Raw genomic sequence first — 25,000 nt, forward strand, 5'->3', positions numbered from 1 at the left:
ACGAAAATCTTCAGCAGGAATTTTTCTTTCAGAATATGTCATAAGAATTAAACAAAATACCACGAGTGAAGAAATATTTACGATTAATGTACAACTTGTCAATTTCTCTCGTGCGATTCTTCCTCAGAAAACGTGTTGTATTATTTCACAAAAACTAGATTGTGCCGTAAAACTGATATACATTTGTAGTAAAATCATTTCTTTATATGTTTTTGCTTTCAGATATACGTAGAAATAAAGAGACTTCCCAGAAATTTAGATTTTGCCTTCGATATGAAAGCACACAAAGATGGCAAACTTCGAAACCGGGACTTCCTTGACCGAGATGAAAGACGTTTCAAATATTCGAATTTTTTACTAGAACTTTACAAGATATAATTAGTATTTATTGTTTATTATTTGTTTTTGCTATAATGATTTTTTTTTAGCTGATCAGAATCCTTTCAGAAAAATAGTGAATCATATATGCCCTGGTAAAAAAAAAAGAGGCGATTTCAAATGACGACAAATGGCGGATACCATATTATCACAGACGACCTTTACGAGACCTAATTTAAAAAAAAGAAATATATGTAGCCACATGCATGTGGAAGGAGTGGAATTCTTAAGTGTATCTAACTTGACTTGCATGTATTTCACGTAAAAATATTTCACCATGCAGATGGGTATTGAAAAATAAATAAATTTATGAATGATTTATTTTCTGTTTTCTTCATTCATTGATAGCTAGATATGTTGAATATTACATCCAAGTAAATTAGTTAAAAAAAAATCATACAACAATTATGTTTGGTAGGAATGCAAAATTATAAGTAAAAAAAAATGTCTACAACACCCGGTATTCCCAGGCGGTCACCCATCCAAGTACTAACCGGGCTCGACGTTGCTTAACTTCGGTGATCGGACGAGAACCGGTGTTTTCAACGTGATATGGTCGTAGACACAGAAGTGTTAAATTTTTTGATATATAAGGTTAGGTAGTAGCATTTTTGAACAAAATTTATATAAAATAGATTTTTTTCAGAAGCAAAACTTTACAATAATAATATGTTTGGTAGAAATTCAAAATTATAGGTACAAAAAATGTCTACAACACCCGGTATTCCCAGGCGGTCACCCATCCAAGTACTAACCGGGCTCGACGTTGCTTAACTTCGGTGATCGGACGAGAACCGGTGTTTTCAACGTGATATGGTCGTAGACACAGAAGTGTTAAAATTTTTGATATATAAAGTTAGGAAGTAAAGCAATTTTGAACAGATCTAGAATTTGTATAAAAAAAAGATTTTTTTCAGGTTTAAGATAGAAGCAAAACTAAATACTTACTGCACGATCCAGAGTGGAAGATAGTAAAACTTAGCAAGTACACATGGACTTTATAGTAAAAAAAAATTGCAGAGAAGAAAGAGAGATTTAGAATATGGGACAAGCTGTATTTTATTTGTGACTAATACCATGCAACAATTTCAGACTCTTTTTGAAAAAATTTGGTAGCCCTTAAAAGGGCTGTTTAAGCTTTAAAAGCATCATGATGCTTCCTTCATTTACTTCTTCTTTGGTGTCTTTGCCTTCTTTGGTTTAGCTGCAGCCTTTGTCTTCTTGGGAGATTTTGTGGCTTTCTTTGCAGATTTGGCAGCAGGTTTTGCAGCAGGTTTCTTTGCAGCTGGTTTCTTTGCTTTTGGTTTAGCTGCTTTCTTTTCACCTGCTGGTTTCTTTGCTGCAGGTTTCTTTGCGGCAGTCTTTTTGGTAGGTGTCTTTGCCTTCTTTGGCTTGGCGGCTTTAGGTTTAACTACTTTCTTTGCTGGTTTCTTAGCTGGTTTAGCCACTTCCCCAATCTTAAAGCTTCCAGAAGCGCCGGTACCCTTCGACTGTTTCAAGCTATTGCTCTTCACTCCTGATTTCAGAGCTAACTTCAAGTGAGTGTTGACTGTTTTTGCATCGCTACCAACGCTGAAGTTTGCTAAGATATACTTAAGGATGGCTTGACGGCTGGAGCCTCCACGCTCTTTCAAAGCAGATATAGCCTTTCCGACCATCTCGCTGTATTTTGGATGAGTAGCTACTTTCTTTGGTTTAGCTGCAGCTTTCTTCTTTGGTGACTTAGCTGGGGTCTTTACTACTGGTGCTGGTGCGTCTGACATTTTGCGGCTTTGGTTGTTGAACGATGTGTGCGAATGAACGACAGATTACAATGATATGCAATTCGCACTGACACAGAGTGTAATTATCTATCTAACGCGGACCTCGACGAGAGCACCCTTAAACTTTCATGACAATCTAATTCAAACAGATCGACAAGAAAATCTGTGTGCTTGTTCGACAAGTTTTAATCATTTGTTTCAAATAAATTGTACTTTTTGATATATAAATCATACACGAAAATCTTCAGCAGGAATTTTTCTTTCAGAATATGTCATAAGAATTAAACAAAATACCACGAGTGAAGAAATATTTACGATTAATGTACAACTTGTCAATTTCTCTCGTGCGATTCTTCCTCAGAAAACGTGTTGTATTATTTCACAAAAACTAGATTGTGCCGTAAAACTGATATACATTTGTAGTAAAATCATTTCTTTATATGTTTTTGCTTTCAGATATACGTAGAAATAAAGAGACTTCCCAGAAATTTAGATTTTGCCTTCGATATGAAAGCACACAAAGATGGCAAACTTCGAAACCGGGACTTCCTTGACCGAGATGAAAGACGTTTCAAATATTCGAATTTTTTACTAGAACTTTACAAGATATAATTAGTATTTATTGTTTATTATTTGTTTTTGCTATAATGATTTTTTTTTAGCTGATCAGAATCCTTTCAGAAAAATAGTGAATCATATATGCCCTGGTAAAAAAAAAAGAGGCGATTTCAAATGACGACAAATGGCGGATACCATATTATCACAGACGACCTTTACGAGACCTAATTTAAAAAAAAGAAATATATGTAGCCACATGCATGTGGAAGGAGTGGAATTCTTAAGTGTATCTAACTTGACTTGCATGTATTTCACGTAAAAATATTTCACCATGCAGATGGGTATTGAAAAATAAATAAATTTATGAATGATTTATTTTCTGTTTTCTTCATTCATTGATAGCTAGATATGTTGAATATTACATCCAAGTAAATTAGTTAAAAAAAAATCATACAACAATTATGTTTGGTAGGAATGCAAAATTATAAGTAAAAAAAAATGTCTACAACACCCGGTATTCCCAGGCGGTCACCCATCCAAGTACTAACCGGGCTCGACGTTGCTTAACTTCGGTGATCGGACGAGAACCGGTGTTTTCAACGTGATATGGTCGTAGACACAGAAGTGTTAAATTTTTTGATATATAAGGTTAGGTAGTAGCATTTTTGAACAAAATTTATATAAAATAGATTTTTTTCAGAAGCAAAACTTTACAATAATAATATGTTTGGTAGAAATTCAAAATTATAGGTACAAAAAATGTCTACAACACCCGGTATTCCCAGGCGGTCACCCATCCAAGTACTAACCGGGCTCGACGTTGCTTAACTTCGGTGATCGGACGAGAACCGGTGTTTTCAACGTGATATGGTCGTAGACACAGAAGTGTTAAAATTTTTGATATATAAAGTTAGGAAGTAAAGCAATTTTGAACAGATCTAGAATTTGTATAAAAAAAAGATTTTTTTCAGGTTTAAGATAGAAGCAAAACTAAATACTTACTGCACGATCCAGAGTGGAAGATAGTAAAACTTAGCAAGTACACATGGACTTTATAGTAAAAAAAAATTGCAGAGAAGAAAGAGAGATTTAGAATATGGGACAAGCTGTATTTTATTTGTGACTAATACCATGCAACAATTTCAGACTCTTTTTGAAAAAATTTGGTAGCCCTTAAAAGGGCTGTTTAAGCTTTAAAAGCATCATGATGCTTCCTTCATTTACTTCTTCTTTGGTGTCTTTGCCTTCTTTGGTTTAGCTGCAGCCTTTGTCTTCTTGGGAGATTTTGTGGCTTTCTTTGCAGATTTGGCAGCAGGTTTTGCAGCAGGTTTCTTTGCAGCTGGTTTCTTTGCTTTTGGTTTAGCTGCTTTCTTTTCACCTGCTGGTTTCTTTGCTGCAGGTTTCTTTGCGGCAGTCTTTTTGGTAGGTGTCTTTGCCTTCTTTGGCTTGGCGGCTTTAGGTTTAACTACTTTCTTTGCTGGTTTCTTAGCTGGTTTAGCCACTTCCCCAATCTTAAAGCTTCCAGAAGCGCCGGTACCCTTCGACTGTTTCAAGCTATTGCTCTTCACTCCTGATTTCAGAGCTAACTTCAAGTGAGTGTTGACTGTTTTTGCATCGCTACCAACGCTGAAGTTTGCTAAGATATACTTAAGGATGGCTTGACGGCTGGAGCCTCCACGCTCTTTCAAAGCAGATATAGCCTTTCCGACCATCTCGCTGTATTTTGGATGAGTAGCTACTTTCTTTGGTTTAGCTGCAGCTTTCTTCTTTGGTGACTTAGCTGGGGTCTTTACTACTGGTGCTGGTGCGTCTGACATTTTGCGGCTTTGGTTGTTGAACGATGTGTGCGAATGAACGACAGATTACAATGATATGCAATTCGCACTGACACAGAGTGTAATTATCTATCTAACGCGGACCTCGACGAGAGCACCCTTAAACTTTCATGACAATCTAATTCAAACAGATCGACAAGAAAATCTGTGTGCTTGTTCGACAAGTTTTAATCATTTGTTTCAAATAAATTGTACTTTTTGATATATAAATCATACACGAAAATCTTCAGCAGGAATTTTTCTTTCAGAATATGTCATAAGAATTAAACAAAATACCACGAGTGAAGAAATATTTACGATTAATGTACAACTTGTCAATTTCTCTCGTGCGATTCTTCCTCAGAAAACGTGTTGTATTATTTCACAAAAACTAGATTGTGCCGTAAAACTGATATACATTTGTAGTAAAATCATTTCTTTATATGTTTTTGCTTTCAGATATACGTAGAAATAAAGAGACTTCCCAGAAATTTAGATTTTGCCTTCGATATGAAAGCACACAAAGATGGCAAACTTCGAAACCGGGACTTCCTTGACCGAGATGAAAGACGTTTCAAATATTCGAATTTTTTACTAGAACTTTACAAGATATAATTAGTATTTATTGTTTATTATTTGTTTTTGCTATAATGATTTTTTTTTAGCTGATCAGAATCCTTTCAGAAAAATAGTGAATCATATATGCCCTGGTAAAAAAAAAAGAGGCGATTTCAAATGACGACAAATGGCGGATACCATATTATCACAGACGACCTTTACGAGACCTAATTTAAAAAAAAGAAATATATGTAGCCACATGCATGTGGAAGGAGTGGAATTCTTAAGTGTATCTAACTTGACTTGCATGTATTTCACGTAAAAATATTTCACCATGCAGATGGGTATTGAAAAATAAATAAATTTATGAATGATTTATTTTCTGTTTTCTTCATTCATTGATAGCTAGATATGTTGAATATTACATCCAAGTAAATTAGTTAAAAAAAAATCATACAACAATTATGTTTGGTAGGAATGCAAAATTATAAGTAAAAAAAAATGTCTACAACACCCGGTATTCCCAGGCGGTCACCCATCCAAGTACTAACCGGGCTCGACGTTGCTTAACTTCGGTGATCGGACGAGAACCGGTGTTTTCAACGTGATATGGTCGTAGACACAGAAGTGTTAAATTTTTTGATATATAAGGTTAGGTAGTAGCATTTTTGAACAAAATTTATATAAAATAGATTTTTTTCAGAAGCAAAACTTTACAATAATAATATGTTTGGTAGAAATTCAAAATTATAGGTACAAAAAATGTCTACAACACCCGGTATTCCCAGGCGGTCACCCATCCAAGTACTAACCGGGCTCGACGTTGCTTAACTTCGGTGATCGGACGAGAACCGGTGTTTTCAACGTGATATGGTCGTAGACACAGAAGTGTTAAAATTTTTGATATATAAAGTTAGGAAGTAAAGCAATTTTGAACAGATCTAGAATTTGTATAAAAAAAAGATTTTTTTCAGGTTTAAGATAGAAGCAAAACTAAATACTTACTGCACGATCCAGAGTGGAAGATAGTAAAACTTAGCAAGTACACATGGACTTTATAGTAAAAAAAAATTGCAGAGAAGAAAGAGAGATTTAGAATATGGGACAAGCTGTATTTTATTTGTGACTAATACCATGCAACAATTTCAGACTCTTTTTGAAAAAATTTGGTAGCCCTTAAAAGGGCTGTTTAAGCTTTAAAAGCATCATGATGCTTCCTTCATTTACTTCTTCTTTGGTGTCTTTGCCTTCTTTGGTTTAGCTGCAGCCTTTGTCTTCTTGGGAGATTTTGTGGCTTTCTTTGCAGATTTGGCAGCAGGTTTTGCAGCAGGTTTCTTTGCAGCTGGTTTCTTTGCTTTTGGTTTAGCTGCTTTCTTTTCACCTGCTGGTTTCTTTGCTGCAGGTTTCTTTGCGGCAGTCTTTTTGGTAGGTGTCTTTGCCTTCTTTGGCTTGGCGGCTTTAGGTTTAACTACTTTCTTTGCTGGTTTCTTAGCTGGTTTAGCCACTTCCCCAATCTTAAAGCTTCCAGAAGCGCCGGTACCCTTCGACTGTTTCAAGCTATTGCTCTTCACTCCTGATTTCAGAGCTAACTTCAAGTGAGTGTTGACTGTTTTTGCATCGCTACCAACGCTGAAGTTTGCTAAGATATACTTAAGGATGGCTTGACGGCTGGAGCCTCCACGCTCTTTCAAAGCAGATATAGCCTTTCCGACCATCTCGCTGTATTTTGGATGAGTAGCTACTTTCTTTGGTTTAGCTGCAGCTTTCTTCTTTGGTGACTTAGCTGGGGTCTTTACTACTGGTGCTGGTGCGTCTGACATTTTGCGGCTTTGGTTGTTGAACGATGTGTGCGAATGAACGACAGATTACAATGATATGCAATTCGCACTGACACAGAGTGTAATTATCTATCTAACGCGGACCTCGACGAGAGCACCCTTAAACTTTCATGACAATCTAATTCAAACAGATCGACAAGAAAATCTGTGTGCTTGTTCGACAAGTTTTAATCATTTGTTTCAAATAAATTGTACTTTTTGATATATAAATCATACACGAAAATCTTCAGCAGGAATTTTTCTTTCAGAATATGTCATAAGAATTAAACAAAATACCACGAGTGAAGAAATATTTACGATTAATGTACAACTTGTCAATTTCTCTCGTGCGATTCTTCCTCAGAAAACGTGTTGTATTATTTCACAAAAACTAGATTGTGCCGTAAAACTGATATACATTTGTAGTAAAATCATTTCTTTATATGTTTTTGCTTTCAGATATACGTAGAAATAAAGAGACTTCCCAGAAATTTAGATTTTGCCTTCGATATGAAAGCACACAAAGATGGCAAACTTCGAAACCGGGACTTCCTTGACCGAGATGAAAGACGTTTCAAATATTCGAATTTTTTACTAGAACTTTACAAGATATAATTAGTATTTATTGTTTATTATTTGTTTTTGCTATAATGATTTTTTTTTAGCTGATCAGAATCCTTTCAGAAAAATAGTGAATCATATATGCCCTGGTAAAAAAAAAAGAGGCGATTTCAAATGACGACAAATGGCGGATACCATATTATCACAGACGACCTTTACGAGACCTAATTTAAAAAAAAGAAATATATGTAGCCACATGCATGTGGAAGGAGTGGAATTCTTAAGTGTATCTAACTTGACTTGCATGTATTTCACGTAAAAATATTTCACCATGCAGATGGGTATTGAAAAATAAATAAATTTATGAATGATTTATTTTCTGTTTTCTTCATTCATTGATAGCTAGATATGTTGAATATTACATCCAAGTAAATTAGTTAAAAAAAAATCATACAACAATTATGTTTGGTAGGAATGCAAAATTATAAGTAAAAAAAAATGTCTACAACACCCGGTATTCCCAGGCGGTCACCCATCCAAGTACTAACCGGGCTCGACGTTGCTTAACTTCGGTGATCGGACGAGAACCGGTGTTTTCAACGTGATATGGTCGTAGACACAGAAGTGTTAAATTTTTTGATATATAAGGTTAGGTAGTAGCATTTTTGAACAAAATTTATATAAAATAGATTTTTTTCAGAAGCAAAACTTTACAATAATAATATGTTTGGTAGAAATTCAAAATTATAGGTACAAAAAATGTCTACAACACCCGGTATTCCCAGGCGGTCACCCATCCAAGTACTAACCGGGCTCGACGTTGCTTAACTTCGGTGATCGGACGAGAACCGGTGTTTTCAACGTGATATGGTCGTAGACACAGAAGTGTTAAAATTTTTGATATATAAAGTTAGGAAGTAAAGCAATTTTGAACAGATCTAGAATTTGTATAAAAAAAAGATTTTTTTCAGGTTTAAGATAGAAGCAAAACTAAATACTTACTGCACGATCCAGAGTGGAAGATAGTAAAACTTAGCAAGTACACATGGACTTTATAGTAAAAAAAAATTGCAGAGAAGAAAGAGAGATTTAGAATATGGGACAAGCTGTATTTTATTTGTGACTAATACCATGCAACAATTTCAGACTCTTTTTGAAAAAATTTGGTAGCCCTTAAAAGGGCTGTTTAAGCTTTAAAAGCATCATGATGCTTCCTTCATTTACTTCTTCTTTGGTGTCTTTGCCTTCTTTGGTTTAGCTGCAGCCTTTGTCTTCTTGGGAGATTTTGTGGCTTTCTTTGCAGATTTGGCAGCAGGTTTTGCAGCAGGTTTCTTTGCAGCTGGTTTCTTTGCTTTTGGTTTAGCTGCTTTCTTTTCACCTGCTGGTTTCTTTGCTGCAGGTTTCTTTGCGGCAGTCTTTTTGGTAGGTGTCTTTGCCTTCTTTGGCTTGGCGGCTTTAGGTTTAACTACTTTCTTTGCTGGTTTCTTAGCTGGTTTAGCCACTTCCCCAATCTTAAAGCTTCCAGAAGCGCCGGTACCCTTCGACTGTTTCAAGCTATTGCTCTTCACTCCTGATTTCAGAGCTAACTTCAAGTGAGTGTTGACTGTTTTTGCATCGCTACCAACGCTGAAGTTTGCTAAGATATACTTAAGGATGGCTTGACGGCTGGAGCCTCCACGCTCTTTCAAAGCAGATATAGCCTTTCCGACCATCTCGCTGTATTTTGGATGAGTAGCTACTTTCTTTGGTTTAGCTGCAGCTTTCTTCTTTGGTGACTTAGCTGGGGTCTTTACTACTGGTGCTGGTGCGTCTGACATTTTGCGGCTTTGGTTGTTGAACGATGTGTGCGAATGAACGACAGATTACAATGATATGCAATTCGCACTGACACAGAGTGTAATTATCTATCTAACGCGGACCTCGACGAGAGCACCCTTAAACTTTCATGACAATCTAATTCAAACAGATCGACAAGAAAATCTGTGTGCTTGTTCGACAAGTTTTAATCATTTGTTTCAAATAAATTGTACTTTTTGATATATAAATCATACACGAAAATCTTCAGCAGGAATTTTTCTTTCAGAATATGTCATAAGAATTAAACAAAATACCACGAGTGAAGAAATATTTACGATTAATGTACAACTTGTCAATTTCTCTCGTGCGATTCTTCCTCAGAAAACGTGTTGTATTATTTCACAAAAACTAGATTGTGCCGTAAAACTGATATACATTTGTAGTAAAATCATTTCTTTATATGTTTTTGCTTTCAGATATACGTAGAAATAAAGAGACTTCCCAGAAATTTAGATTTTGCCTTCGATATGAAAGCACACAAAGATGGCAAACTTCGAAACCGGGACTTCCTTGACCGAGATGAAAGACGTTTCAAATATTCGAATTTTTTACTAGAACTTTACAAGATATAATTAGTATTTATTGTTTATTATTTGTTTTTGCTATAATGATTTTTTTTTAGCTGATCAGAATCCTTTCAGAAAAATAGTGAATCATATATGCCCTGGTAAAAAAAAAAGAGGCGATTTCAAATGACGACAAATGGCGGATACCATATTATCACAGACGACCTTTACGAGACCTAATTTAAAAAAAAGAAATATATGTAGCCACATGCATGTGGAAGGAGTGGAATTCTTAAGTGTATCTAACTTGACTTGCATGTATTTCACGTAAAAATATTTCACCATGCAGATGGGTATTGAAAAATAAATAAATTTATGAATGATTTATTTTCTGTTTTCTTCATTCATTGATAGCTAGATATGTTGAATATTACATCCAAGTAAATTAGTTAAAAAAAAATCATACAACAATTATGTTTGGTAGGAATGCAAAATTATAAGTAAAAAAAAATGTCTACAACACCCGGTATTCCCAGGCGGTCACCCATCCAAGTACTAACCGGGCTCGACGTTGCTTAACTTCGGTGATCGGACGAGAACCGGTGTTTTCAACGTGATATGGTCGTAGACACAGAAGTGTTAAATTTTTTGATATATAAGGTTAGGTAGTAGCATTTTTGAACAAAATTTATATAAAATAGATTTTTTTCAGAAGCAAAACTTTACAATAATAATATGTTTGGTAGAAATTCAAAATTATAGGTACAAAAAATGTCTACAACACCCGGTATTCCCAGGCGGTCACCCATCCAAGTACTAACCGGGCTCGACGTTGCTTAACTTCGGTGATCGGACGAGAACCGGTGTTTTCAACGTGATATGGTCGTAGACACAGAAGTGTTAAAATTTTTGATATATAAAGTTAGGAAGTAAAGCAATTTTGAACAGATCTAGAATTTGTATAAAAAAAAGATTTTTTTCAGGTTTAAGATAGAAGCAAAACTAAATACTTACTGCACGATCCAGAGTGGAAGATAGTAAAACTTAGCAAGTACACATGGACTTTATAGTAAAAAAAAATTGCAGAGAAGAAAGAGAGATTTAGAATATGGGACAAGCTGTATTTTATTTGTGACTAATACCATGCAACAATTTCAGACTCTTTTTGAAAAAATTTGGTAGCCCTTAAAAGGGCTGTTTAAGCTTTAAAAGCATCATGATGCTTCCTTCATTTACTTCTTCTTTGGTGTCTTTGCCTTCTTTGGTTTAGCTGCAGCCTTTGTCTTCTTGGGAGATTTTGTGGCTTTCTTTGCAGATTTGGCAGCAGGTTTTGCAGCAGGTTTCTTTGCAGCTGGTTTCTTTGCTTTTGGTTTAGCTGCTTTCTTTTCACCTGCTGGTTTCTTTGCTGCAGGTTTCTTTGCGGCAGTCTTTTTGGTAGGTGTCTTTGCCTTCTTTGGCTTGGCGGCTTTAGGTTTAACTACTTTCTTTGCTGGTTTCTTAGCTGGTTTAGCCACTTCCCCAATCTTAAAGCTTCCAGAAGCGCCGGTACCCTTCGACTGTTTCAAGCTATTGCTCTTCACTCCTGATTTCAGAGCTAACTTCAAGTGAGTGTTGACTGTTTTTGCATCGCTACCAACGCTGAAGTTTGCTAAGATATACTTAAGGATGGCTTGACGGCTGGAGCCTCCACGCTCTTTCAAAGCAGATATAGCCTTTCCGACCATCTCGCTGTATTTTGGATGAGTAGCTACTTTCTTTGGTTTAGCTGCAGCTTTCTTCTTTGGTGACTTAGCTGGGGTCTTTACTACTGGTGCTGGTGCGTCTGACATTTTGCGGCTTTGGTTGTTGAACGATGTGTGCGAATGAACGACAGATTACAATGATATGCAATTCGCACTGACACAGAGTGTAATTATCTATCTAACGCGGACCTCGACGAGAGCACCCTTAAACTTTCATGACAATCTAAGGGAGCTACCATTTGATTTTTATGGGGGGGCTAGGATGAAATTTGAAAAAAATAGGCAGGACAGGAGTTTTGAGTAAAAAAAAAAGGCAGGATGAGCAACTTGGTAAAAAAAAAGGCAGGATGACAATTTGTGTAAAAAAAGTCAGGATAAACTAGTAAAAAAAAAGGCAGGACCGAATAGAGTAAGAAATAAAAAGGCAGGACAGAGATTACAACTAAAAAAAAAAAGCAGGACAAAATTTTTCATCCTAGCCCCCCCATAAAAATCAAATGGTAGCTCCCTAATTCAAACAGATCGACAAGAAAATCTGTGTGCTTGTTCGACAAGTTTTAATCATTTGTTTCAAATAAATTGTACTTTTTGATATATAAATCATACACGAAAATCTTCAGCAGGAATTTTTCTTTCAGAATATGTCATAAGAATTAAACAAAATACCACGAGTGAAGAAATATTTACGATTAATGTACAACTTGTCAATTTCTCTCGTGCGATTCTTCCTCAGAAAACGTGTTGTATTATTTCACAAAAACTAGATTGTGCCGTAAAACTGATATACATTTGTAGTAAAATCATTTCTTTATATGTTTTTGCTTTCAGATATACGTAGAAATAAAGAGACTTCCCAGAAATTTAGATTTTGCCTTCGATATGAAAGCACACAAAGATGGCAAACTTCGAAACCGGGACTTCCTTGACCGAGATGAAAGACGTTTCAAATATTCGAATTTTTTACTAGAACTTTACAAGATATAATTAGTATTTATTGTTTATTATTTGTTTTTGCTATAATGATTTTTTTTTAGCTGATCAGAATCCTTTCAGAAAAATAGTGAATCATATATGCCCTGGTAAAAAAAAAAGAGGCGATTTCAAATGACGACAAATGGCGGATACCATATTATCACAGACGACCTTTACGAGACCTAATTTAAAAAAAAGAAATATATGTAGCCACATGCATGTGGAAGGAGTGGAATTCTTAAGTGTATCTAACTTGACTTGCATGTATTTCACGTAAAAATATTTCACCATGCAGATGGGTATTGAAAAATAAATAAATTTATGAATGATTTATTTTCTGTTTTCTTCATTCATTGATAGCTAGATATGTTGAATATTACATCCAAGTAAATTAGTTAAAAAAAAATCATACAACAATTATGTTTGGTAGGAATGCAAAATTATAAGTAAAAAAAAATGTCTACAACACCCGGTATTCCCAGGCGGTCACCCATCCAAGTACTAACCGGGCTCGACGTTGCTTAACTTCGGTGATCGGACGAGAACCGGTGTTTTCAACGTGATATGGTCGTAGACACAGAAGTGTTAAATTTTTTGATATATAAGGTTAGGTAGTAGCATTTTTGAACAAAATTTATATAAAATAGATTTTTTTCAGAAGCAAAACTTTACAATAATAATATGTTTGGTAGAAATTCAAAATTATAGGTACAAAAAATGTCTACAACACCCGGTATTCCCAGGCGGTCACCCATCCAAGTACTAACCGGGCTCGACGTTGCTTAACTTCGGTGATCGGACGAGAACCGGTGTTTTCAACGTGATATGGTCGTAGACACAGAAGTGTTAAAATTTTTGATATATAAAGTTAGGAAGTAAAGCAATTTTGAACAGATCTAGAATTTGTATAAAAAAAAGATTTTTTTCAGGTTTAAGATAGAAGCAAAACTAAATACTTACTGCACGATCCAGAGTGGAAGATAGTAAAACTTAGCAAGTACACATGGACTTTATAGTAAAAAAAAATTGCAGAGAAGAAAGAGAGATTTAGAATATGGGACAAGCTGTATTTTATTTGTGACTAATACCATGCAACAATTTCAGACTCTTTTTGAAAAAATTTGGTAGCCCTTAAAAGGGCTGTTTAAGCTTTAAAAGCATCATGATGCTTCCTTCATTTACTTCTTCTTTGGTGTCTTTGCCTTCTTTGGTTTAGCTGCAGCCTTTGTCTTCTTGGGAGATTTTGTGGCTTTCTTTGCAGATTTGGCAGCAGGTTTTGCAGCAGGTTTCTTTGCAGCTGGTTTCTTTGCTTTTGGTTTAGCTGCTTTCTTTTCACCTGCTGGTTTCTTTGCTGCAGGTTTCTTTGCGGCAGTCTTTTTGGTAGGTGTCTTTGCCTTCTTTGGCTTGGCGGCTTTAGGTTTAACTACTTTCTTTGCTGGTTTCTTAGCTGGTTTAGCCACTTCCCCAATCTTAAAGCTTCCAGAAGCGCCGGTACCCTTCGACTGTTTCAAGCTATTGCTCTTCACTCCTGATTTCAGAGCTAACTTCAAGTGAGTGTTGACTGTTTTTGCATCGCTACCAACGCTGAAGTTTGCTAAGATATACTTAAGGATGGCTTGACGGCTGGAGCCTCCACGCTCTTTCAAAGCAGATATAGCCTTTCCGACCATCTCGCTGTATTTTGGATGAGTAGCTACTTTCTTTGGTTTAGCTGCAGCTTTCTTCTTTGGTGACTTAGCTGGGGTCTTTACTACTGGTGCTGGTGCGTCTGACATTTTGCGGCTTTGGTTGTTGAACGATGTGTGCGAATGAACGACAGATTACAATGATATGCAATTCGCACTGACACAGAGTGTAATTATCTATCTAACGCGGACCTCGACGAGAGCACCCTTAAACTTTCATGACAATCTAATTCAAACAGATCGACAAGAAAATCTGTGTGCTTGTTCGACAAGTTTTAATCATTTGTTTCAAATAAATTGTACTTTTTGATATATAAATCATACACGAAAATCTTCAGCAGGAATTTTTCTTTCAGAATATGTCATAAGAATTAAACAAAATACCACGAGTGAAGAAATATTTACGATTAATGTACAACTTGTCAATTTCTCTCGTGCGATTCTTCCTCAGAAAACGTGTTGTATTATTTCACAAAAACTAGATTGTGCCGTAAAACTGATATACATTTGTAGTAAAATCATTTCTTTATATGTTTTTGCTTTCAGATATACGTAGAAATAAAGAGACTTCCCAGAAATTTAGATTTTGCCTTCGATATGAAAGCACACAAAGATGGCAAACTTCGAAACCGGGACTTCCTTGACCGAGATGAAAGACGTTTCAAATATTCGAATTTTTTACTAGAACTTTACAAGATATAATTAGTATTTATTGTTTATTATTTGTTTTTGCTATAATGATTTTTTTTTAGCTGATCAGAATCCTTTCAGAAAAATAGTGAATCATATATGCCCTGGTAAAAAAAAAAGAGGCGATTTCAAATGACGACAAATGGCGGATACCATATTATCACAGACGACCTTTACGAGACCTAATTTAAAAAAAAGAAATATATGTAGCCACATGCATGTGGAAGGAGTGGAATTCTTAAGTGTATCTAACTTGACTTGCATGTATTTCACGTAAAAATATTTCACCATGCAGATGGGTATTGAAAAATAAATAAATTTATGAATGATTTATTTTCTGTTTTCTTCATTCATTGATAGCTAGATATGTTGAATATTACATCCAAGTAAATTAGTTAAAAAAAAATCATACAACAATTATGTTTGGTAGGAATGCAAAATTATAAGTAAAAAAAAATGTCTACAACACCCGGTATTCCCAGGCGGTCACCCATCCAAGTACTAACCGGGCTCGACGTTGCTTAACTTCGGTGATCGGACGAGAACCGGTGTTTTCAACGTGATATGGTCGTAGACACAGAAGTGTTAAATTTTTTGATATATAAGGTTAGGTAGTAGCATTTTTGAACAAAATTTATATAAAATAGATTTTTTTCAGAAGCAAAACTTTACAATAATAATATGTTTGGTAGAAATTCAAAATTATAGGTACAAAAAATGTCTACAACACCCGGTATTCCCAGGCGGTCACCCATCCAAGTACTAACCGGGCTCGACGTTGCTTAACTTCGGTGATCGGACGAGAACCGGTGTTTTCAACGTGATATGGTCGTAGACACAGAAGTGTTAAAATTTTTGATATATAAAGTTAGGAAGTAAAGCAATTTTGAACAGATCTAGAATTTGTATAAAAAAAAGATTTTTTTCAGGTTTAAGATAGAAGCAAAACTAAATACTTACTGCACGATCCAGAGTGGAAGATAGTAAAACTTAGCAAGTACACATGGACTTTATAGTAAAAAAAAATTGCAGAGAAGAAAGAGAGATTTAGAATATGGGACAAGCTGTATTTTATTTGTGACTAATACCATGCAACAATTTCAGACTCTTTTTGAAAAAATTTGGTAGCCCTTAAAAGGGCTGTTTAAGCTTTAAAAGCATCATGATGCTTCCTTCATTTACTTCTTCTTTGGTGTCTTTGCCTTCTTTGGTTTAGCTGCAGCCTTTGTCTTCTTGGGAGATTTTGTGGCTTTCTTTGCAGATTTGGCAGCAGGTTTTGCAGCAGGTTTCTTTGCAGCTGGTTTCTTTGCTTTTGGTTTAGCTGCTTTCTTTTCACCTGCTGGTTTCTTTGCTGCAGGTTTCTTTGCGGCAGTCTTTTTGGTAGGTGTCTTTGCCTTCTTTGGCTTGGCGGCTTTAGGTTTAACTACTTTCTTTGCTGGTTTCTTAGCTGGTTTAGCCACTTCCCCAATCTTAAAGCTTCCAGAAGCGCCGGTACCCTTCGACTGTTTCAAGCTATTGCTCTTCACTCCTGATTTCAGAGCTAACTTCAAGTGAGTGTTGACTGTTTTTGCATCGCTACCAACGCTGAAGTTTGCTAAGATATACTTAAGGATGGCTTGACGGCTGGAGCCTCCACGCTCTTTCAAAGCAGATATAGCCTTTCCGACCATCTCGCTGTATTTTGGATGAGTAGCTACTTTCTTTGGTTTAGCTGCAGCTTTCTTCTTTGGTGACTTAGCTGGGGTCTTTACTACTGGTGCTGGTGCGTCTGACATTTTGCGGCTTTGGTTGTTGAACGATGTGTGCGAATGAACGACAGATTACAATGATATGCAATTCGCACTGACACAGAGTGTAATTATCTATCTAACGCGGACCTCGACGAGAGCACCCTTAAACTTTCATGACAATCTAATTCAAACAGATCGACAAGAAAATCTGTGTGCTTGTTCGACAAGTTTTAATCATTTGTTTCAAATAAATTGTACTTTTTGATATATAAATCATACACGAAAATCTTCAGCAGGAATTTTTCTTTCAGAATATGTCATAAGAATTAAACAAAATACCACGAGTGAAGAAATATTTACGATTAATGTACAACTTGTCAATTTCTCTCGTGCGATTCTTCCTCAGAAAACGTGTTGTATTATTTCACAAAAACTAGATTGTGCCGTAAAACTGATATACATTTGTAGTAAAATCATTTCTTTATATGTTTTTGCTTTCAGATATACGTAGAAATAAAGAGACTTCCCAGAAATTTAGATTTTGCCTTCGATATGAAAGCACACAAAGATGGCAAACTTCGAAACCGGGACTTCCTTGACCGAGATGAAAGACGTTTCAAATATTCGAATTTTTTACTAGAACTTTACAAGATATAATTAGTATTTATTGTTTATTATTTGTTTTTGCTATAATGATTTTTTTTTAGCTGATCAGAATCCTTTCAGAAAAATAGTGAATCATATATGCCCTGGTAAAAAAAAAAGAGGCGATTTCAAATGACGACAAATGGCGGATACCATATTATCACAGACGACCTTTACGAGACCTAATTTAAAAAAAAGAAATATATGTAGCCACATGCATGTGGAAGGAGTGGAATTCTTAAGTGTATCTAACTTGACTTGCATGTATTTCACGTAAAAATATTTCACCATGCAGATGGGTATTGAAAAATAAATAAATTTATGAATGATTTATTTTCTGTTTTCTTCATTCATTGATAGCTAGATATGTTGAATATTACATCCAAGTAAATTAGTTAAAAAAAAATCATACAACAATTATGTTTGGTAGGAATGCAAAATTATAAGTAAAAAAAAATGTCTACAACACCCGGTATTCCCAGGCGGTCACCCATCCAAGTACTAACCGGGCTCGACGTTGCTTAACTTCGGTGATCGGACGAGAACCGGTGTTTTCAACGTGATATGGTCGTAGACACAGAAGTGTTAAATTTTTTGATATATAAGGTTAGGTAGTAGCATTTTTGAACAAAATTTATATAAAATAGATTTTTTTCAGAAGCAAAACTTTACAATAATAATATGTTTGGTAGAAATTCAAAATTATAGGTACAAAAAATGTCTACAACACCCGGTATTCCCAGGCGGTCACCCATCCAAGTACTAACCGGGCTCGACGTTGCTTAACTTCGGTGATCGGACGAGAACCGGTGTTTTCAACGTGATATGGTCGTAGACACAGAAGTGTTAAAATTTTTGATATATAAAGTTAGGAAGTAAAGCAATTTTGAACAGATCTAGAATTTGTATAAAAAAAAGATTTTTTTCAGGTTTAAGATAGAAGCAAAACTAAATACTTACTGCACGATCCAGAGTGGAAGATAGTAAAACTTAGCAAGTACACATGGACTTTATAGTAAAAAAAAATTGCAGAGAAGAAAGAGAGATTTAGAATATGGGACAAGCTGTATTTTATTTGTGACTAATACCATGCAACAATTTCAGACTCTTTTTGAAAAAATTTGGTAGCCCTTAAAAGGGCTGTTTAAGCTTTAAAAGCATCATGATGCTTCCTTCATTTACTTCTTCTTTGGTGTCTTTGCCTTCTTTGGTTTAGCTGCAGCCTTTGTCTTCTTGGGAGATTTTGTGGCTTTCTTTGCAGATTTGGCAGCAGGTTTTGCAGCAGGTTTCTTTGCAGCTGGTTTCTTTGCTTTTGGTTTAGCTGCTTTCTTTTCACCTGCTGGTTTCTTTGCTGCAGGTTTCTTTGCGGCAGTCTTTTTGGTAGGTGTCTTTGCCTTCTTTGGCTTGGCGGCTTTAGGTTTAACTACTTTCTTTGCTGGTTTCTTAGCTGGTTTAGCCACTTCCCCAATCTTAAAGCTTCCAGAAGCGCCGGTACCCTTCGACTGTTTCAAGCTATTGCTCTTCACTCCTGATTTCAGAGCTAACTTCAAGTGAGTGTTGACTGTTTTTGCATCGCTACCAACGCTGAAGTTTGCTAAGATATACTTAAGGATGGCTTGACGGCTGGAGCCTCCACGCTCTTTCAAAGCAGATATAGCCTTTCCGACCATCTCGCTGTATTTTGGATGAGTAGCTACTTTCTTTGGTTTAGCTGCAGCTTTCTTCTTTGGTGACTTAGCTGGGGTCTTTACTACTGGTGCTGGTGCGTCTGACATTTTGCGGCTTTGGTTGTTGAACGATGTGTGCGAATGAACGACAGATTACAATGATATGCAATTCGCACTGACACAGAGTGTAATTATCTATCTAACGCGGACCTCGACGAGAGCACCCTTAAACTTTCATGACAATCTAATTCAAACAGATCGACAAGAAAATCTGTGTGCTTGTTCGACAAGTTTTAATCATTTGTTTCAAATAAATTGTACTTTTTGATATATAAATCATACACGAAAATCTTCAGCAGGAATTTTTCTTTCAGAATATGTCATAAGAATTAAACAAAATACCACGAGTGAAGAAATATTTACGATTAATGTACAACTTGTCAATTTCTCTCGTGCGATTCTTCCTCAGAAAACGTGTTGTATTATTTCACAAAAACTAGATTGTGCCGTAAAACTGATATACATTTGTAGTAAAATCATTTCTTTATATGTTTTTGCTTTCAGATATACGTAGAAATAAAGAGACTTCCCAGAAATTTAGATTTTGCCTTCGATATGAAAGCACACAAAGATGGCAAACTTCGAAACCGGGACTTCCTTGACCGAGATGAAAGACGTTTCAAATATTCGAATTTTTTACTAGAACTTTACAAGATATAATTAGTATTTATTGTTTATTATTTGTTTTTGCTATAATGATTTTTTTTTAGCTGATCAGAATCCTTTCAGAAAAATAGTGAATCATATATGCCCTGGTAAAAAAAAAAGAGGCGATTTCAAATGACGACAAATGGCGGATACCATATTATCACAGACGACCTTTACGAGACCTAATTTAAAAAAAAGAAATATATGTAGCCACATGCATGTGGAAGGAGTGGAATTCTTAAGTGTATCTAACTTGACTTGCATGTATTTCACGTAAAAATATTTCACCATGCAGATGGGTATTGAAAAATAAATAAATTTATGAATGATTTATTTTCTGTTTTCTTCATTCATTGATAGCTAGATATGTTGAATATTACATCCAAGTAAATTAGTTAAAAAAAAATCATACAACAATTATGTTTGGTAGGAATGCAAAATTATAAGTAAAAAAAAATGTCTACAACACCCGGTATTCCCAGGCGGTCACCCATCCAAGTACTAACCGGGCTCGACGTTGCTTAACTTCGGTGATCGGACGAGAACCGGTGTTTTCAACGTGATATGGTCGTAGACACAGAAGTGTTAAATTTTTTGATATATAAGGTTAGGTAGTAGCATTTTTGAACAAAATTTATATAAAATAGATTTTTTTCAGAAGCAAAACTTTACAATAATAATATGTTTGGTAGAAATTCAAAATTATAGGTACAAAAAATGTCTACAACACCCGGTATTCCCAGGCGGTCACCCATCCAAGTACTAACCGGGCTCGACGTTGCTTAACTTCGGTGATCGGACGAGAACCGGTGTTTTCAACGTGATATGGTCGTAGACACAGAAGTGTTAAAATTTTTGATATATAAAGTTAGGAAGTAAAGCAATTTTGAACAGATCTAGAATTTGTATAAAAAAAAGATTTTTTTCAGGTTTAAGATAGAAGCAAAACTAAATACTTACTGCACGATCCAGAGTGGAAGATAGTAAAACTTAGCAAGTACACATGGACTTTATAGTAAAAAAAAATTGCAGAGAAGAAAGAGAGATTTAGAATATGGGACAAGCTGTATTTTATTTGTGACTAATACCATGCAACAATTTCAGACTCTTTTTGAAAAAATTTGGTAGCCCTTAAAAGGGCTGTTTAAGCTTTAAAAGCATCATGATGCTTCCTTCATTTACTTCTTCTTTGGTGTCTTTGCCTTCTTTGGTTTAGCTGCAGCCTTTGTCTTCTTGGGAGATTTTGTGGCTTTCTTTGCAGATTTGGCAGCAGGTTTTGCAGCAGGTTTCTTTGCAGCTGGTTTCTTTGCTTTTGGTTTAGCTGCTTTCTTTTCACCTGCTGGTTTCTTTGCTGCAGGTTTCTTTGCGGCAGTCTTTTTGGTAGGTGTCTTTGCCTTCTTTGGCTTGGCGGCTTTAGGTTTAACTACTTTCTTTGCTGGTTTCTTAGCTGGTTTAGCCACTTCCCCAATCTTAAAGCTTCCAGAAGCGCCGGTACCCTTCGACTGTTTCAAGCTATTGCTCTTCACTCCTGATTTCAGAGCTAACTTCAAGTGAGTGTTGACTGTTTTTGCATCGCTACCAACGCTGAAGTTTGCTAAGATATACTTAAGGATGGCTTGACGGCTGGAGCCTCCACGCTCTTTCAAAGCAGATATAGCCTTTCCGACCATCTCGCTGTATTTTGGATGAGTAGCTACTTTCTTTGGTTTAGCTGCAGCTTTCTTCTTTGGTGACTTAGCTGGGGTCTTTACTACTGGTGCTGGTGCGTCTGACATTTTGCGGCTTTGGTTGTTGAACGATGTGTGCGAATGAACGACAGATTACAATGATATGCAATTCGCACTGACACAGAGTGTAATTATCTATCTAACGCGGACCTCGACGAGAGCACCCTTAAACTTTCATGACAATCTAATTCAAACAGATCGACAAGAAAATCTGTGTGCTTGTTCGACAAGTTTTAATCATTTGTTTCAAATAAATTGTACTTTTTGATATATAAATCATACACGAAAATCTTCAGCAGGAATTTTTCTTTCAGAATATGTCATAAGAATTAAACAAAATACCACGAGTGAAGAAATATTTACGATTAATGTACAACTTGTCAATTTCTCTCGTGCGATTCTTCCTCAGAAAACGTGTTGTATTATTTCACAAAAACTAGATTGTGCCGTAAAACTGATATACATTTGTAGTAAAATCATTTCTTTATATGTTTTTGCTTTCAGATATACGTAGAAATAAAGAGACTTCCCAGAAATTTAGATTTTGCCTTCGATATGAAAGCACACAAAGATGGCAAACTTCGAAACCGGGACTTCCTTGACCGAGATGAAAGACGTTTCAAATATTCGAATTTTTTACTAGAACTTTACAAGATATAATTAGTATTTATTGTTTATTATTTGTTTTTGCTATAATGATTTTTTTTTAGCTGATCAGAATCCTTTCAGAAAAATAGTGAATCATATATGCCCTGGTAAAAAAAAAAGAGGCGATTTCAAATGACGACAAATGGCGGATACCATATTATCACAGACGACCTTTACGAGACCTAATTTAAAAAAAAGAAATATATGTAGCCACATGCATGTGGAAGGAGTGGAATTCTTAAGTGTATCTAACTTGACTTGCATGTATTTCACGTAAAAATATTTCACCATGCAGATGGGTATTGAAAAATAAATAAATTTATGAATGATTTATTTTCTGTTTTCTTCATTCATTGATAGCTAGATATGTTGAATATTACATCCAAGTAAATTAGTTAAAAAAAAATCATACAACAATTATGTTTGGTAGGAATGCAAAATTATAAGTAAAAAAAAATGTCTACAACACCCGGTATTCCCAGGCGGTCACCCATCCAAGTACTAACCGGGCTCGACGTTGCTTAACTTCGGTGATCGGACGAGAACCGGTGTTTTCAACGTGATATGGTCGTAGACACAGAAGTGTTAAATTTTTTGATATATAAGGTTAGGTAGTAGCATTTTTGAACAAAATTTATATAAAATAGATTTTTTTCAGAAGCAAAACTTTACAATAATAATATGTTTGGTAGAAATTCAAAATTATAGGTACAAAAAATGTCTACAACACCCGGTATTCCCAGGCGGTCACCCATCCAAGTACTAACCGGGCTCGACGTTGCTTAACTTCGGTGATCGGACGAGAACCGGTGTTTTCAACGTGATATGGTCGTAGACACAGAAGTGTTAAAATTTTTGATATATAAAGTTAGGAAGTAAAGCAATTTTGAACAGATCTAGAATTTGTATAAAAAAAAGATTTTTTTCAGGTTTAAGATAGAAGCAAAACTAAATACTTACTGCACGATCCAGAGTGGAAGATAGTAAAACTTAGCAAGTACACATGGACTTTATAGTAAAAAAAAATTGCAGAGAAGAAAGAGAGATTTAGAATATGGGACAAGCTGTATTTTATTTGTGACTAATACCATGCAACAATTTCAGACTCTTTTTGAAAAAATTTGGTAGCCCTTAAAAGGGCTGTTTAAGCTTTAAAAGCATCATGATGCTTCCTTCATTTACTTCTTCTTTGGTGTCTTTGCCTTCTTTGGTTTAGCTGCAGCCTTTGTCTTCTTGGGAGATTTTGTGGCTTTCTTTGCAGATTTGGCAGCAGGTTTTGCAGCAGGTTTCTTTGCAGCTGGTTTCTTTGCTTTTGGTTTAGCTGCTTTCTTTTCACCTGCTGGTTTCTTTGCTGCAGGTTTCTTTGCGGCAGTCTTTTTGGTAGGTGTCTTTGCCTTCTTTGGCTTGGCGGCTTTAGGTTTAACTACTTTCTTTGCTGGTTTCTTAGCTGGTTTAGCCACTTCCCCAATCTTAAAGCTTCCAGAAGCGCCGGTACCCTTCGACTGTTTCAAGCTATTGCTCTTCACTCCTGATTTCAGAGCTAACTTCAAGTGAGTGTTGACTGTTTTTGCATCGCTACCAACGCTGAAGTTTGCTAAGATATACTTAAGGATGGCTTGACGGCTGGAGCCTCCACGCTCTTTCAAAGCAGATATAGCCTTTCCGACCATCTCGCTGTATTTTGGATGAGTAGCTACTTTCTTTGGTTTAGCTGCAGCTTTCTTCTTTGGTGACTTAGCTGGGGTCTTTACTACTGGTGCTGGTGCGTCTGACATTTTGCGGCTTTGGTTGTTGAACGATGTGTGCGAATGAACGACAGATTACAATGATATGCAATTCGCACTGACACAGAGTGTAATTATCTATCTAACGCGGACCTCGACGAGAGCACCCTTAAACTTTCATGACAATCTAATTCAAACAGATCGACAAGAAAATCTGTGTGCTTGTTCGACAAGTTTTAATCATTTGTTTCAAATAAATTGTACTTTTTGATATATAAATCATACACGAAAATCTTCAGCAGGAATTTTTCTTTCAGAATATGTCATAAGAATTAAACAAAATACCACGAGTGAAGAAATATTTACGATTAATGTACAACTTGTCAATTTCTCTCGTGCGATTCTTCCTCAGAAAACGTGTTGTATTATTTCACAAAAACTAGATTGTGCCGTAAAACTGATATACATTTGTAGTAAAATCATTTCTTTATATGTTTTTGCTTTCAGATATACGTAGAAATAAAGAGACTTCCCAGAAATTTAGATTTTGCCTTCGATATGAAAGCACACAAAGATGGCAAACTTCGAAACCGGGACTTCCTTGACCGAGATGAAAGACGTTTCAAATATTCGAATTTTTTACTAGAACTTTACAAGATATAATTAGTATTTATTGTTTATTATTTGTTTTTGCTATAATGATTTTTTTTTAGCTGATCAGAATCCTTTCAGAAAAATAGTGAATCATATATGCCCTGGTAAAAAAAAAAGAGGCGATTTCAAATGACGACAAATGGCGGATACCATATTATCACAGACGACCTTTACGAGACCTAATTTAAAAAAAAGAAATATATGTAGCCACATGCATGTGGAAGGAGTGGAATTCTTAAGTGTATCTAACTTGACTTGCATGTATTTCACGTAAAAATATTTCACCATGCAGATGGGTATTGAAAAATAAATAAATTTATGAATGATTTATTTTCTGTTTTCTTCATTCATTGATAGCTAGATATGTTGAATATTACATCCAAGTAAATTAGTTAAAAAAAAATCATACAACAATTATGTTTGGTAGGAATGCAAAATTATAAGTAAAAAAAAATGTCTACAACACCCGGTATTCCCAGGCGGTCACCCATCCAAGTACTAACCGGGCTCGACGTTGCTTAACTTCGGTGATCGGACGAGAACCGGTGTTTTCAACGTGATATGGTCGTAGACACAGAAGTGTTAAATTTTTTGAT

At 35.6% G+C, this 25,000-nt stretch overlaps 21 non-coding genes across 21 annotated transcripts; all 21 read right to left on the bottom strand.

Annotated features, from left to right (window-relative positions):
* Window positions 1-823: 823 nt before the first annotated feature.
* LOC139504538 (5S ribosomal RNA) lies at window positions 824-942 on the bottom strand. The gene has a single exon (XR_011659256.1). It is a non-coding gene; the product is annotated as a 5S ribosomal RNA (ribosomal RNA).
* A 142-nt stretch (window positions 943-1,084) lies between these two features.
* On the bottom strand, window positions 1,085-1,203 carry LOC139504551 (5S ribosomal RNA). Its single transcript, XR_011659268.1, has one exon. It is a non-coding gene; the product is annotated as a 5S ribosomal RNA (ribosomal RNA).
* Window positions 1,204-3,198: 1,995 nt separating this feature from the next.
* On the bottom strand, window positions 3,199-3,317 carry LOC139504559 (5S ribosomal RNA). Its single transcript, XR_011659276.1, has one exon. It is a non-coding gene; the product is annotated as a 5S ribosomal RNA (ribosomal RNA).
* Window positions 3,318-3,459: 142 nt separating this feature from the next.
* Window positions 3,460-3,578, bottom strand: LOC139504560 (5S ribosomal RNA). Its single transcript, XR_011659277.1, has one exon. It is a non-coding gene; the product is annotated as a 5S ribosomal RNA (ribosomal RNA).
* A 1,995-nt stretch (window positions 3,579-5,573) lies between these two features.
* On the bottom strand, window positions 5,574-5,692 carry LOC139504561 (5S ribosomal RNA). The gene has a single exon (XR_011659278.1). It is a non-coding gene; the product is annotated as a 5S ribosomal RNA (ribosomal RNA).
* Window positions 5,693-5,834: 142 nt separating this feature from the next.
* LOC139504540 (5S ribosomal RNA) lies at window positions 5,835-5,953 on the bottom strand. The gene has a single exon (XR_011659258.1). It is a non-coding gene; the product is annotated as a 5S ribosomal RNA (ribosomal RNA).
* Window positions 5,954-7,948: 1,995 nt separating this feature from the next.
* LOC139504541 (5S ribosomal RNA) lies at window positions 7,949-8,067 on the bottom strand. Its single transcript, XR_011659259.1, has one exon. It is a non-coding gene; the product is annotated as a 5S ribosomal RNA (ribosomal RNA).
* A 142-nt stretch (window positions 8,068-8,209) lies between these two features.
* LOC139504542 (5S ribosomal RNA) lies at window positions 8,210-8,328 on the bottom strand. Its single transcript, XR_011659260.1, has one exon. It is a non-coding gene; the product is annotated as a 5S ribosomal RNA (ribosomal RNA).
* Window positions 8,329-10,323: 1,995 nt separating this feature from the next.
* On the bottom strand, window positions 10,324-10,442 carry LOC139504543 (5S ribosomal RNA). The gene has a single exon (XR_011659261.1). It is a non-coding gene; the product is annotated as a 5S ribosomal RNA (ribosomal RNA).
* Window positions 10,443-10,584: 142 nt separating this feature from the next.
* On the bottom strand, window positions 10,585-10,703 carry LOC139504544 (5S ribosomal RNA). The gene has a single exon (XR_011659262.1). It is a non-coding gene; the product is annotated as a 5S ribosomal RNA (ribosomal RNA).
* A 2,280-nt stretch (window positions 10,704-12,983) lies between these two features.
* Window positions 12,984-13,102, bottom strand: LOC139504546 (5S ribosomal RNA). The gene has a single exon (XR_011659263.1). It is a non-coding gene; the product is annotated as a 5S ribosomal RNA (ribosomal RNA).
* A 142-nt stretch (window positions 13,103-13,244) lies between these two features.
* LOC139504547 (5S ribosomal RNA) lies at window positions 13,245-13,363 on the bottom strand. Its single transcript, XR_011659264.1, has one exon. It is a non-coding gene; the product is annotated as a 5S ribosomal RNA (ribosomal RNA).
* A 1,995-nt stretch (window positions 13,364-15,358) lies between these two features.
* On the bottom strand, window positions 15,359-15,477 carry LOC139504548 (5S ribosomal RNA). Its single transcript, XR_011659265.1, has one exon. It is a non-coding gene; the product is annotated as a 5S ribosomal RNA (ribosomal RNA).
* Window positions 15,478-15,619: 142 nt separating this feature from the next.
* On the bottom strand, window positions 15,620-15,738 carry LOC139504549 (5S ribosomal RNA). Its single transcript, XR_011659266.1, has one exon. It is a non-coding gene; the product is annotated as a 5S ribosomal RNA (ribosomal RNA).
* A 1,995-nt stretch (window positions 15,739-17,733) lies between these two features.
* LOC139504550 (5S ribosomal RNA) lies at window positions 17,734-17,852 on the bottom strand. Its single transcript, XR_011659267.1, has one exon. It is a non-coding gene; the product is annotated as a 5S ribosomal RNA (ribosomal RNA).
* Window positions 17,853-17,994: 142 nt separating this feature from the next.
* On the bottom strand, window positions 17,995-18,113 carry LOC139504552 (5S ribosomal RNA). Its single transcript, XR_011659269.1, has one exon. It is a non-coding gene; the product is annotated as a 5S ribosomal RNA (ribosomal RNA).
* Window positions 18,114-20,108: 1,995 nt separating this feature from the next.
* LOC139504553 (5S ribosomal RNA) lies at window positions 20,109-20,227 on the bottom strand. The gene has a single exon (XR_011659270.1). It is a non-coding gene; the product is annotated as a 5S ribosomal RNA (ribosomal RNA).
* Window positions 20,228-20,369: 142 nt separating this feature from the next.
* Window positions 20,370-20,488, bottom strand: LOC139504554 (5S ribosomal RNA). The gene has a single exon (XR_011659271.1). It is a non-coding gene; the product is annotated as a 5S ribosomal RNA (ribosomal RNA).
* A 1,995-nt stretch (window positions 20,489-22,483) lies between these two features.
* On the bottom strand, window positions 22,484-22,602 carry LOC139504555 (5S ribosomal RNA). The gene has a single exon (XR_011659272.1). It is a non-coding gene; the product is annotated as a 5S ribosomal RNA (ribosomal RNA).
* Window positions 22,603-22,744: 142 nt separating this feature from the next.
* LOC139504556 (5S ribosomal RNA) lies at window positions 22,745-22,863 on the bottom strand. The gene has a single exon (XR_011659273.1). It is a non-coding gene; the product is annotated as a 5S ribosomal RNA (ribosomal RNA).
* Window positions 22,864-24,858: 1,995 nt separating this feature from the next.
* LOC139504557 (5S ribosomal RNA) lies at window positions 24,859-24,977 on the bottom strand. Its single transcript, XR_011659274.1, has one exon. It is a non-coding gene; the product is annotated as a 5S ribosomal RNA (ribosomal RNA).
* Between the last annotated feature and the right edge of the window lie 23 nt (window positions 24,978-25,000).

This window comes from Mytilus edulis, unplaced genomic scaffold, assembly GCF_963676685.1.
Source record: "Mytilus edulis unplaced genomic scaffold, xbMytEdul2.2 SCAFFOLD_1271, whole genome shotgun sequence".
NCBI classification, from domain to species: Eukaryota; Metazoa; Mollusca; class Bivalvia; order Mytilida; family Mytilidae; genus Mytilus; species Mytilus edulis.